Below are 15,459 nucleotides of genomic sequence, written 5' to 3'. Positions count from 1 at the left end.
TCCTTTTCTTTCCTCTCCCCTACATCTTCGGGCTGAGCGCATCCCTTCTCCATCACCTGCCTTTCCTCCCTCACACACTGTCTATTTACTTGCTCTATTGGTGAACTAACCTCCTCTCCCATAGTTTCCTCAAATTGATTTCCGCCCCCCCCCCCATCTTACTAGTGTAAAGTCTGCCCTGGAGCCCTAGCAAACCTCCCCACTAGGATATTGGTCCCCCCAGGATTCAAGTGTAACCTGTCCTTCTTGAACAGGTCACGCCTGCCCCAGAAGAGGTCCCAATGATCCAGAAACTTGAATCCCTGCCCCCTGCTCCAATCCCACAGCCACGCATTCATCCTCCACCTAATTCCATTCCTACTCTCATTGTCGCGTGGCACAGGCAGTAATCCCGAGATTACTACCTTTGCGGTCCTTCTTCTTAACTGCCTTCCTAACACCCTATACTCTCGTTTCAGGACCTCTTCCCCTTTCCTACCTATGTCATTGGTACCTACATGTACCACGACCTCTGGCTCCTCACCCTCCCACTTCAAGATATCTTGGACGCGATCAGTAAAGTCCCGAACCCTGGCACCAGGGAGGCAAATTACCATCCGGGACTCCTGATCACCTCCACAGAACCGCCTGTCTGAACCCCTGACTCTCGAGTCCCCTATTACTATGGTCCTCCTTCTTCTATTCCTACCCTTCTGAGCTACAGGGCCGTCCTCTGTGCCGGAGACTCAGCCACTGTCACTTCCACCAGGTAGGCTGTCCCCCCCCCAACAGTACTCAAACATGAGTACTTATTGTCAAGGGGTACAGCCACTGGGGTACTCTCTAGTACCTGCCTCTTCCCCTTCCTGACCGTGACCTACCTATCTGCCTCCCGTGGCCTCGGAGTGACCACCTGCCTGTACCTCCTCTCTATCATGTATGTGAGTGATATCCTGTCATGGGCTTTCTCTTGGTTCAAACTGAGCAGGCCTTGGACAATATATTAAAGTCTACATTCAATCGCAAAATGAGTCTCCAATTCCTCATGCCATCTCTTTCACCCATCTACTTTTAGCTAAGGGTAATGATGCCCTTCCTCGCAGAGTTCAACATGCTGTCAACCAGAAGCATAGCACTGTACATGTCCAGCAGGCCTGGGCCCAACATGTCCCATGTTGTGTACAAATCAGTCAGTAAGCCGTCACTTCCAGGAGTTTTATTCAAGTCAAAGGAACAGTCAGCTCCTCCAGGGTCAGTGGCTGTTCCAGACTCTCCTGCCTGCTGTTGTTTGACACCTTTGTTTTGGGAACAGTTCTGGCATCTTCAGTCATTTAATCCTTAGCATGCAGAATAAGGGCTTCCTGGCCACAAATAGCTTCGCTTAATCAATTATTATCTTTACAAAAGCAAATTAACACATAAAAAGGAAGAAAAGAATGCACTTTCTAAGAGGAGTCAAAGAAAATGCAGGGTGTGATGGTATTGGGTTTGCTGACTGTGAAGTTATAGTATAAAGGCACACAAAGTCCTTAACCCTTATTTGATATAGATAGTTACAGGTATCCTCACTAAACGGAGTTTATACTGTAACTGTCCAATCTTCAAAAGCTAGTTCATTTCCCTGTTTATGATGAGTTTAGCTGCCAATACCCACTATTTGAGTGGCAGGTCCTCCCTAGCTCCTGAGTAGGAGATACTTTCAACTAACAAAGTAGTTTCAAGAAAGTTCATTTACTTATAGTGATACAAGGTTACAGTCAAACAATATGTTAAAACACATTTAAAACTCACAGAAGATTTCTATCTAAAAATGACTTCCAAATTACAAACCATTTGGAAGAACCACACCAAGAATTTTGAAAACACAGGTACAATTCCTCTAAGCTAAAAAGACGTCATCGACTTTCAGACGAACCAGTCGTCCTTCACAGAAATCAAAGGCAGAGGAATGGATTTGAGTTCACCCTGTGTTTTTGTCATCCTTCTTAATGTTCCTTACCATTCCTAAAAAGCCTGAACAGCTCTTGAAATTTGTTCTTTTTTGCCTCAGGTGAATTCACACATGATATTTTTTTCAGATACCTTTTCACACAGGTCATCTAAAGGCTTCTTGAGATAGAGATCCCAGGTGCCAACAATTAATGATGCAAAGCTGACTCCATGAGTACAAAACCTTCCAATACTATTACAAGATCAGCTATTGATATGCTAAATCATAATATAACCTTCTGGTCTGCAAGCTTCCTTGAGCTTCGTCAGCATTGTCTGTTTTGAAACAAGCCAAATCAAGTAACCCATCACCTTTTGTTGCACCTCTTGAGCAGATAGAACAGGTCCTATGGGCCAGCAAGTCTGCTTTCGAGAGAGCACTTGTTTGCAAAGCTGTCTTTTTAACTTCAAATTGATTACTGCTCACCACTTACATTAAGAACTAAAGACTGGCTCCCTTCAATGCCATGCAGCTAAACAAAGAATATCACTTAAAAGTTTAACTTATTCAAAATCAAAATTTTGATCATAAATACCTCATAGCTGCTGTGTTTTGAAAGCTGAGTTTGACAAAAACAAGGCCTCCCTGGTCCAAGATAATGAATATCCATCATAAAAGTTTATGCATAATCAAAGGGACACAGAGAAACACTTAAAAGCAAGTATAAGAATACAAGATTACTTAAGTTTTTTTGAAACAAGAAAACAATTGGAGAAGGAAAAGCAAATCTTCAAACACAATGAATGAATGTGTGTACATATTTTGTAACAACTATATGCTCTAACCAAAATGGAAATAATAGGCTCTCTCCGAAGATAAATAATCAAAGCAATTTGGAATCTTACTATTTAAGATTGTTTAATGTCATTTCCTGAACATAAATCTAAGGAGAACAAAATAATTATAATTACAGATCAGATGCAGCAAAAAAACACACAAATGATAAATGACACAGAATAAATGTAAAGTAAGATAGTTTATATAGAGATTGACTGCATGTCCATAAAGTGATGCTGGGCTGTACATAAGGTGACTGACAGGAAATAACAAAATGCTGGTGGAGTTGGTGGGTGGAGGTGTTGATCAGTGTTACTGCTTGGGCAAAGTAACTGTTTTTGAGTCTGGTGGTCCTGGTGTGGATGCCACATAGCCTCCTTCCTGATAAGAGTGGGATAAACAGTCCTTGAGCAGGGTTGGTAGGATCCCTCATGATGTTCCTGGGCCTTTTCTGGCACCTTTCTTGCTGTATACGTATATGTCCTTGAAGGCAGGCAGGATAGTTTCAATGATGCATTGGACCATTTTGACTACCCATTGGAGTCATAGGTGCATAGAAAAGTACAGCACAGAAACAGACCCTTCAGCCCTTCTAGTCCAGCACCTGGACCACAGCCCTCCATACCCATACCACCCATGTACCTATTCAAACTCTGCTTAAACTTTGAAAGCTAAGTACAGTGGTGCATACACCACTTGTGTTGGCAGTTCGTTCCACACCCTCATGACTCTCTGAATGAAGAAATTTCTCTTCTTGTTCCCCTTAAACTTCTCATCTTTCTCCCTTAATACAAGAGCTCTGCTTGTATTCCCACATAGCTCAGTGGAAAGGCCTGCTTGCAATCACCCAATCTATACGTTGTAGAGCCCCGTCTGCCACAGTGTAATTTCCATTCCATGCAGAGATACAGCTCGTCAGGATGCTCTCTACTGTGCATCTGTAGAATGACGTGAGTATGGAGGTGCAAAGTCCAGCTCTCCTTAGAACGTAGAGGTGGTGAGCTTTCTGGACTGTGTACGATGTGTAAGGGGACAATGAGAGGTTGTGCACAACATGCACTCCTAGGAGTTTGAAACTGCTTGCAGTTTCCTCTGCTGGGCCACTGAGGTAAAGAGGGGTGTGAGTCATGTGAGTTCCACTAAAGCTGATAACCCTCTCCTTTGCCTTGTTGACATTGAGGAAGAGGTTATTTGCTTGGCATCAGACCTTGAACTCTTCCACCTACTTTCTCTAGGCTGTCTCATTGTTGTTGGTGATGAGCCCCACCACTGTCATGTCATCAAATGAGATAAATAAGATGAAAGATAAGGGCATGCTTAAAATATCCAAAACAAATAAATCAGAATATTGTGTATAGACATCACACAGGACTAAAACTGACAAAAGATGAGGCACAAATGACCACAGTTAGAGAAATGGCAAACTGGAAATAAACCATGATGGGGGGTGTAAACAGGGCAACCTAGCCAGTTAGATACAAAATTGACTTGATGGTAAAAGACAGAGGATTATGGATCTTGGTCAACAGGGCCAGTGACCTAAGAAATGGCAGATGGTATTTAGGAATGCTGTAGAACAGAAAGACCCAGTGCCACAGTTATGTACATAGCCCCATGAAAGTGACAACACAGATGGGCAGAGTAATGAAAAAGGTGTTTAACACACTTGCCTTCATTAGTTGGACTGTTGAGTATAGGGGTTGGAATGTCATAGTGCAGCTATACAAGTCACTGGTAAGGCTACATTTGGAGTACTGTATGTTTGCCCTGCTATATGTCTTTAAAGTGGAGAAGGTGCAAAATAGATATATGTGGACTGGAAGGCTTGGATTATAAGGAGAGGCTTAATAGGCTAGCATTTTTATCAGAGGATCATAAAATGCTGAAGATGCTCATAATTAACATGAGTAGCGAAAGTCTTTTCCCCCGAGTCAGGGAATTGAAACCAGGGGAGATATACTTGAGGTAAGAAGAGAAGGATTTAAAGGAGTAACTTTTTCACACAGAGGATGGCGGGTTAATGAAAGCAGATACAGGCAGGTACAATTATGTTATTTAAACGGCATTTGTCAGTGCATGGACAGGAAAGGATTGGAGACTTATTGACCAATGAGAGTAGCTCAATTTGGCAGTAAGTGCATTGAGAATGTATTTGTGCTAAATCGCTCTTTTGATAACTACCCTTGGCAGTTGTTCAATATTCACTCGTGTAAAATTTGAACTTCACATCTTTTTGAATAACTTCCATCTCATGGTAACCCAGTATCCTTTTGTTCTAGAATCTACCCCCATCCCCCAACACCTCGGGAAAGGATTCTGGTTATATACAGTACTGTGTCTTAGGTGCAAGTACTTAGTTAGTGTGCCTAAGACATCTGCACAATGCTGTAGTAACTTTATGTGCTGTACTGTACTGCTGCCATGGAAAAAGGATGCAAGTGTCATAACTTATGTGAGTAATGATAAACTTGGTTCTGATATGGGTTTCTATTGTAGTCTGAGAGAGGGAAGGAACCAAGAAGAGAGGAATCAGGTTTAGAAGAAGGAGAAAGGAGAGGGAAGGGGTGGGAAGCGTCAGAGACGCATTCTGTAATGATCAATAAACCAATTATTTGGACTCAACTGACCTTGCCTGGTATGTCAGGGCTGGGTGGGTTTGCACCCCTGCCACACCTTGCCCCTGGCATTCCTTCTCTGCCACCTGTCCCACACCCCTCCCACACTGCTACACCCTCACCATTCAGAACGTCCTTTGCTCCCACTAGATTTACAGATTTGCTCTCTGCTCCACATTGACAAATATAGTACCTTTGCAGATGCTTAGCACCCTAGATATATATGTGTGCCTAAGCCTTTTGCATAGTACTGTAATGAATCTATGTCCCTCCTAACTTTATGAACCTCCATTAGGGCACCCACTAGCTTCCAATGTTCCAATAAAAATAGACCCAGTCCATTCAATCTCTCCTCATATGTAACTACAGTTCTCCATTCCAAAAAACATTCCACTGAAGAAAACCACAAATTATTGGAGAAACTCAAGAAGCAGTTAGCATCAGTGAAGAAAATGTTTCAGACCAAGACCCTTCACCTGGACTGAGAGAGAAGTGTGACGCCCTCCAGCAACTTGTGCTTTGCTTCAGATTCCAACATCTGCAAATTTTTTGTACCTATATACCTATGTATTGCTTCAGCATTCTCTCTGTTGCAACCACACTATTTCTGTAGTCTAACAACTTTATATGTCCTACCAGAATTATCTTACACTTGTCTGGATTAAATTCCATCTACCACTAGCCTGTCCAACTTTTGTACTGCTATATATTTAGACAAACTTCTTTGCTATCTACTGCTCCAACAATTTTTGTGCCATTGGCAAACTTACTAATTATACCAGCAACATTCTCATCCATGTCATTTATATAAACAAACAACAGAAGTCCCAACATTAATCCCTGCGGTATACTTATTACACATGCTGGATAAACACCCATTCATCACTGGCTTCTGCTCCCTGTCCCTCTACCCCTTCCATCTTCCACAGCAGACCAAAAGTGTGTTGCCATAAAGAATCATGCAGGTCCTGTCTGAGCCCTTGTTTCAGAGAATTAACAGCCCTAATGCTGCAGTGTGATTTTGTTTCACAAGGAACCCAATTGTGCTTAAGCATGAAATGCAGCAATATTTTTAATGCACAAATTATCTGCAATTCAATTTCCCAACTTTGCTGAAAAGAAATCAAGCAACAAATTGTAGAGTACTCTGTATATTCCATGGTATATTATAAATGAAGGAATAATAAAACATTGAATAAAAAAAATCTTCATTATATTTGAAAAATGATTAAGGAATATTCCTGGGAAGTACAGTATATTTTGGTTAATTGGGCCATTGGTTAATGGGCACAGCCACTCATTTAGGATAACACTGAAAGAACAAAAACTAGTCATGAAAATAGGCAGGATTCCTTTTATTTGTCTGGGCCACTGTACCACTTAATTGTGACAGGAGACCTGCCAAACAGTTTCTAACTACCATTTGTCACGTGCACTTATTGTGGCCATGAAACACTACACCACGCTCAAAGCAGATGGTTTTTAAGTAGCATCAGTTGTGTGTGTCTGTGTTCAAAAAACAATGATTTTTGTCACTGATAGTTGGCAAGAAAGAAGCAGTAAAACAATTCAGAACTGTTTTGCTCACTATGGTTTTAAGTACTCAGGTTTGGAGATGTCAGAAATTGCTGGGTGTAGTGATGAAACAATTTCAGTTCTTCAACAATTTATGAACTGCAAAGAATTTGAAATTATTGACCATCATCTAGAACATTACAATGAAAATGAAGATTTGGAGAATGCAATCATCAAAAGCAATTGTATGAAGGTAGTCCATGTTCTACACAAGGTGTCTGCACTGATTTTGTTAATTTACAATCAATCAAAAGAATACAGCAGCGTGCACTGGATGAGTTCTTCTGTCGATAACTATTGGAACAAATACACAGGTTTATAGTACTATAATAGTATTGATAGTGTTCTAATCCATTTTGTATTCTATTTAAATGCACAATTTGCCACTCAGCTATATGTTAGTTTGTAGGTTTTTTTTTTACTTTTTAACTATTTCATTGAAACTTCCTCTAATTTGAACAGCTGCTTAACTGATTAATAATGTACTGTTCCCAATGTGTCACAATTAATTGGAATCCACTGTCATCCTTTTGCCAATGGTCGGTTAATGCAGCTGAAGAGTTTTGATCAAATGACAAGATAGGGCTGATTACAATTTGGAAGCAATAAATATTTTCAAGATCATATTTCCAGTGTCTCTTTCAAAAGCTGGCTATAGACACATACTAGATTAATGATATCAATCTAATATACTATATGTAATGTACTTGAATTTTCAAGAAGCATTTATTCAAGTTCCACAAAACACTTTTAATACTCGTGACATAATATAAATATATTTCAAAGCTGCTTGCAGTAAAAAAACAAATGCCTAGATGGGACTCCCTAGTAGGGGAGTGAATCAGGTATCCTGACTCTTAGAATACAGGAATTTGTTGTGTGTCCTTTGCAAATTAAATAATTTTGCCTAGGTAAATCCAACAGATGGTAATAATTAAGAAAACAACATGGCTAAATGGCAAATATAAAAGACAATGACAGTATTCAAAATGGTCCAGGCATGATTGAACAACAATATAAAGCAATGGAAATGGACTTCTGCTCAGAAAATTTATTCTGAATTCAGTCTTGTAAATGTAAAAAAGAATTGCCACTTGTAAAAGGAAAATAATTAAGAATGATTGAAGGACAATGAAGTGAAATTTAATGGAAAATTACTCACATTTCATGCAATTGTAATTACATGTCAATAATAAAATTTGCAAAGGCCTGTAAGCAGATCAGTTTTTAGATTTGTTTCTCAGTGGAAGATTGGTGTGGGGATCAGAAACAAAACTGGATTGAAAGTGGAAGTCCATAAATAACTCTCAAGATTGCACAATCTGACAGCAGATAAACATTAAAAAACAGATAGTGTTGTACATCAAAGGATATGGATTCCGATATCTGTTCAACAAAATGCATCTACAACTTCCTTCCATCGTATTTGTACATATTATGTCAAGTTCGCAATATAGATACATATAATTTGATCACAAAAAATACACTGGTTCATGTCATCTTATCAAGGAGTCCATCTAAATTTAAAGTAGGAAACAACTAAGATGGTGCATTATCATCGACATTTGAATCAAAATGTACTTTTGATACCTAACTAGAGAAATTAACAGAATTTCCTCATTAAATGGTTTTTTCTACTTTGCACCAAGTGGATGATTTGTTTTGTTAATTTAAGGAATTTGGTACCATTGAACTGTCAGACCTGTTAACTATTTCAATCTGGAATGGGTATTTCAGAGGGCAGTCAAAAGACGGCCATGTAGATTGATCTGAAGTCATGTGTATTCTCAAACCAGTAAGGATGGCATCTTAGCAACGCACACAAAATGCTGGAGGAACTCAGCAGGCCAGGCAGCATCTATGGAAAAGAGTTTCAGGCTGAGGTCTTTCAGCAGGGCTGGACAAAAAAAGATGTGGAGTAGAGTTAAAAGGATGGGATGGGTGGGAAAAACACAAGGTGATGGATGAAATTGGGAAGGGGAAGAGTGAAGTAAAGAGCTGGGAAGTTGATTGGTGAAAGGGTTATAGGGCTGGAGAAGGGGGAATCTAATAGGAGAGGACAGAAGGCCATGGAACTAAAATGGAGGCGGGGGGGGGGGGTGGGTAGGAACACCAGAGGGAGACCATGGGCAGGCAAGGAGATAAGGGGAGAGAAGGAAAAAGGGATGGGGAATGGTGACAGGGGTGGGGGCCATTACTGGAAGTTCAAGAGATCAATGTTCATGCCATCAGTTTAGAGGCTACCCAGGCAGACTGTAAAGTGTTATTCCTCCAACCTGAGTGCGGCCTCATCACAACAGTAGAGGTGGTCATGGATGGACAAACCGGAATGGGAATGGGAAGTGGGAGTAAAATGGGTGGCCATTGGGAGGTCCCACTTTCTCTGACAGATGGAGCATAGGTGTTCAGCGAAACAGTCTCCCAATCTACGCTGGCTCTCACCAATATACAGGAGGCCACACTACAAGCACTGGACACAATACGATCCCAACAGAACATAGGTGAGGTGTCATGCACCTGGAAGGACTGTTTGGGGCTTTGAATGATAGTGAGGGAGGTAGTGTCCGGGCAGGTGTAGCACTTGTTCCACTTGCAAGGATAAGTTGCAGGAGGGAGATCAATGGAGAGAAACGAATGGACAAAGGAGTCGCATTGGGAGCAACCCCTGCGGAAAGAAGAAAATGGGGGTGAGGGAAAGATATGCTTGATGGTGGGATCCCATTGAAGATAGCAATTTTGCTATCCCTGAAAAAAAGATCCTAATGGATTGTTGTCTGTATCATTATAGACACAATAATTATGTTTATAATGTGTTTAATATATTTATTATGCATCTAGTTAAAATCCAGCTGCCATAGTTGGATTTGAACTCCTGACTCCAGATCACTAATCAAGGGCCCTGGTAGAGTAATTTAACCACTATGCTGGTGGTGTCCTAAGGGTAATAGCTCAGGCTGGATTTGTAGAGCCTGTAGTAACACTCCTGCTCATCCCTGTCTTTGATGGGCCACCTCTTCAGTGTTTCTCCAGGTACAAAGATAGCAGCCAGTCTACCCGGTTCCCCTTTCACCTGCCTGGTGGTGCTTCACCACCATCTGGTGATGACCTTGCTGAAAGCTGTCAAGATCTTAGTCAGCTTGTCATGCACATATAAGGAGGGTGTGTCTCTTGAAGAAGGAGGCTAGAACCAGTCATCACAATCTCAGAATAAAGGAAAGGCTGGATAGAACTGAAATGAGGAGACATTTCTTCACTCTGTGGCTTGTGAATTCTTGAAATTCTAGGTCCCAAAGGGCTCTGGAGTTCATGCAATATGGAGATCAATAGATTTTTTAGGGTGTTAAGGGGAGCAAGAAAATTGATGCTGAAGTAAATGATCAGTTATGATATTGGTGAAGGAAGAAACAAGCCTATAGGGCCAAATAACCTATTGCTTTTCCTGTTTATGATATTGTATTCTTGTGAAAATCAGTCCAGTTAATCCCTGATCAAAATTGATTCCTGTTGAATACTTTAATGACATTAAGTTCTCCCTTTTTCATCTCCTGCAGATCAACATAGCTGTTTGTTTTATCTTACAGTTATCAAGATCATGTTGATTAAAATCCACTTTCATCCAGACATCAGGGACAAAATTCAGCTATTGTATAACTATTCCTATTATGTGATTGCTGTCACATTAATCCATAACTTTATCTTCAAATGGGCAAAGGAGTTCACCAATTATATGCCCAGAAAAGAAATTCTACTATAATTAATGTTCTGCGATAACAAAATACATTTTAATAATGCCTTTAATCTGAGAAGTAACTTGGAATGTTTTCCAAGGAACAAATAAATATTGATACCAAGGAATAAACAGACTAATCAAGCAGATGATCAAAATCTTGTTTAAAGATGTAAAGACATAAAAGAAAGAGATGAAAATGTGTTAAAATTTAGAGGATGGAATTCAGGCTCTTAAGACTTTGACAGCTGAAGTCACAGCTGAAGATTTTGCGAGCCAAGTCTATGGAGAGATTTCAGAGTAAACAAAATGATTTTATAATCAAGATTATGCATAGCTTGGAATCCATGTAGATCAACAAGCACATGGTGTGCAAAAGTTATTCGCGAGTTGCAACATGACTAACAGAACTTTGGAAGACCTTGGGTTTACGGAAAGTGGAACAAGAAATAAAGGTGACTAAATGGAATCAGCAGCTCTGGAAGTAATATAAGGGTGCTGCAGTAGCAGATGTTTTGAGACAGTGGCAGTATATACATATACACACACCGTGTCACAGAAGCCCCACCATCATTTTTGAAGCTAAACAAAAACTTGTGTAAAAAATACATGAAATGGACAGATGCCAAATGCAATCAGAATTCCTTTCCAGTATCTCAATTGCAACTGTACCTGTTAAAGAGGAAAATCCAAGCCAATTCTGTATCCAGAATTTTCTTTACAACTGCTTTCTGTTGGATACACCATATTTAACATTTGTCAAAATAATTATAAACTAAGTTATCAATAATCCACTATCAGGAATCCAGAAATCCTGATGGTTAACTGGATACGTTTCCATGCTCTATTCTCATGGTCTCACCTTGGCCTCAGTTCCCACACTCCTTTTCAGCTCACCATATCCCTGGTTTCTGTGCTCCCTTCCAATTGTCCTGGGTGTTTACTGGATATTTGGGAAAGGAGCTCAACAATTGACTGCTTATGTATTTGGAAAGGAAACTAACAAGCTTTTCTGGAAATCATATTTCACTCCTCAGTGGATTTATCTTTCATGTAATATGGAACAAACACAGTGTAAGGCTATCCTTCCTGGAATGCCTCAATCTATTTCTTTTTGGATTCACTTTGCACCCTGACTCTGGGTGTACAGTGTCAGTGTAATTTTGGTGCACTGCCCAAGTCAATTTCTAGCAGTGCAGTGTGGATGAGATCTGACAGACCAAATAACCTAAATATTGTGTTAAAATAATACATAAAAAAACTTACAACAATATTTTGTCCATTTCTTTAATAATGCATGTATAAGCTTTTATTTGCACAGTAGCTTAAATTTTCAAAATGCTATGAACTGAATTGAATTGAACTGAATTGACTTTATTTCTTACATCCTTTATATACATGAGTAAAAATCTTTACATTATGTCTCTATCTAAATGTGCAATGTACAATCATAATAATTTATAATAAATAGAACAGTCAACATAATACAGTACAGAGTATGCTCAAATCAGCATGAATTCATCAGTCTGATGACCTGGTGGAAGACATTGTCCTGGAGCCTGTTAGTCCTGGTTTTTGAATTCAAAAATCACTTGTTGACTAATATTGGTGCAAGATTACCACCTGCCCCAATGCAGAGATGTGATCAAGAGTTTAAATTTGATTGCCAATGAAGTGGCACTTTAGACTGACTGATAATATGCATATAGACACTCACATATCCCTTTCACGTGTCTTAAGACTATCAAGAGTGGGAGGGGGAGGAGAAGTTAGGGGGTGTACCAGCCCTGCTGGCACTCCACTCTGTGCACTTCTCTGTTAGTGTGCATCCAAGTCCATACTAGTATGTATCTAGTCCATACTAAGACCATACTAACAGGGGAGGATATGAAAGATAATACTGCTCCTGAAAGAAAATTGTTACTGGAAGGAAAGAAAGATTTGTAGCCAAGTATCTGGTAGGGAAGTAAGGTCCCTCTGCTTTCTGGCAGCAGGAAGAGCAAGTTCATTGAAAGTTCAGCTGAGCCCATGGCAAGGCCAGTAGCACCAAACCCTCTCAGATTTCAAATCCATCTGTGCAGGTGCTGCTGATTGTCGGAGGAGGTACTCAGCCAAAGAAAACAATAAGCTTGAATAAGAATTTCATTGATGTTTTTAAGGGGAAGGTGCCCAAAACTATCTATACAACCACCATTGCTCCCTGAATTGGCATGCAGCATTTAACAATATTTTCACTGAAAGAAAATCACACATCACTCTTTCATCCTGGTATACTTTTACATAAATTCGGCCATGTCTAGGCCATTCCAATGCCTTGAACATTTTTTTCTCCTACTCCAAAGAGAAAGCTTTCCTGAAATTGCCACACAAAAAAAATGTAATTAATGGTGAACACTAGAATGAACAGAACAGAATAGAATAAAATGGTTTTAAGAGATGACAAGACCAGGTTAGAACATGACACAGAAGATTGCTTATAGTCTTATAATGCATATAGTATGTAGTGTGATTTTTTTTAGGGTTTCAGGCAGATAAAATTCAGGTACTGTTCATCCACAGTTGAATTGTATTGAATAGAGGGACATGTTTGATAGGCTGAGTACAGATCCTCTCCCGATTACAGCAAGTTTCTTTTCCTGTGAACTGTTTATAACCTGCAGTAATTTCCAGATTGGAAATCTGGCCGAGTTCCTACTCACCTGTAGATACATGCAGCTCTGCAGCAGCTGGCAAATCTATCTTGATAATCCCCAAATGCATGTTGCACTTGCACCTACCTACTTGTATTCCTATGTGTCAATGGATGTACAATCTGTGGCTTTAAAACCCAGTTGCTCTTATCAATTTCTCATTTTGTCTCTTGTTTCACTTCTGTACTCCTGGAGTGGTCATCCCTTTCAACAGATTAGTTGCTGTGAATATATGACCAAAATAACATCTGGACTTCACTTTAAAGTTCCATTTAAATAGCTATTCTGGAGAGCTATGGAGAATATATACAAGTCATAATATAATATTTTCTCTAAAGAAATTTTAAGCTTTAGATTGATTTTACACTAATCATTGCCATACATTAATCACAGACTATGAACAAAAAGATATTGAGGTCCTAAAGTCAAGTCACTTTTTATTGTCATTTCGACTATAACAGCTGGTACAAACAGTAAAAACAAGACATTTTTCAGGATCATGGTGCTGCATGAAACAGTACAAAAACTACACTGAACTGCATAAAACAATACAAAACACTACACTAGACTACAGACCTACCCAGCACTGCATAAAGTGCACAAAACAGTGCAGGCATTACAATAAATAATAAACAAGACAATAGGCACAGTAGAGGGCAGTAAGTTGGTCAGTCCAGACTCTGGGTATCGAGAAGTCTGAAGGCTTGGGGTAAGAAACTGTTACAAAGTCTGTCGTGAGAGCTCAAATGCTTTGGTGCCTTTTCCCAGATGGCAGGAGAGAGAAGAGTTTGTATGAGGGGTGCTGGGAGTCCTTCATAATGCTGTTTGCTTTGCAGATGCAGCGTGTGGTGTAAGTATCTGTAATGGTGGGAAAAGAGACCCTGATGATTTTCTCAGCTGACCTCAATATCCGCTGCAGGGTCTTGCGATCTGGGATGGTGCAAATTCTGAACCAGACATTGATGCAGCTGCTCAGGATGCTCTCAGTACAACCTCTGTAGGATGTGGTGAGGATGGGGGGTGAGAGATGGACTTTCCTCAGCCATCTCAAAAAGTAAAAACGCTGCTGGGCTTTCTTTGCTACAGAGCTGGTGTTGAAGGACCAAGTGAGATTCTCCTTCAAAGTGCTCCTATCCAGTCAGTGATTAAATCTTATTGGGCTATCTTCCAGAGAAGATGATGATAAAATGCGAGATCCAGGTAGAACTATGGACAGTAGTAAAAGTTTCACCTTCAAACCAAATTTTGCTTCCTACCCTTGTAAAGAAGTAGAATAAAAATAGAAGATTCTGGAGTATTTTTAGAAAAAGAAGGAGTGTTTCAGATCAAGATCTTACATCAGTCCCTTGAGAGAAAATAGTTCTAGATTGCAGAGGTATTGAGGCAGAGATGGAGAGGAGAAAGTGAGCATTACTGCGTGTGAAGCTGGAGTAATCCAAGTGATTCCAATGTTTATGTCTTTGGATTAATAGGTGAATGTGAGCAGTCAGCAAGAAGGAAAGCAAGAGTTGGGAAATGCAGGTCAGAGCTCATCCTGAAGTCTGAAACCAAAAGAATAATGTAGGACATGCTCATCTAAGCAGATCAGGTGGTGTCTGTGGAAGGTGAAAACAGAGCTAATTCTGCAGGTGCATAGCCTTGTAGCAGAACTTGCCAAATTTTATATTAAAAGGGAAAATTAATTATTTGAAAAAGATGAGTTGGATGATAAGTCATGAAGACTCATTGTGCCAAGAAATAAGGAAAAAGTCTTGTTGCTTAAGTTTATATTGGCCATTATTACAGGTTGTAGACTAGACTAAGAATAGAATGGGAAATTAAGGTAACAGATAGCTGGAAGCTCAATTGTCATCATTAACTGTATAATGCTGGCTGGTGGCGCAATGGCATCAATGCCAGACTCTGGAGTGAAGGCTCCCGAGTTCAAATCCAAGTCGGGCCACCTCCTGAACGTGCTTTCCATGCGTGCCGGGTAACAGATTTGTCTGGCAAAATTTCCCCTAAAGGAAACCATGTTGACTTTGGCCTAATTTATCATGTGTATCCAAATACTCCAAAACTTCATTGTTCATAATGGACCAACATCTTCCTGTCCACTGAAGAAGT

Source organism: Hypanus sabinus, chromosome 10 (genome assembly GCF_030144855.1).
Source record: "Hypanus sabinus isolate sHypSab1 chromosome 10, sHypSab1.hap1, whole genome shotgun sequence".
Taxonomy (NCBI): Eukaryota; Metazoa; Chordata; class Chondrichthyes; order Myliobatiformes; family Dasyatidae; genus Hypanus; species Hypanus sabinus.
The sequence above is the reverse complement of the archived record's forward strand: the minus strand, read 5'-3'. Positions refer to the sequence as shown.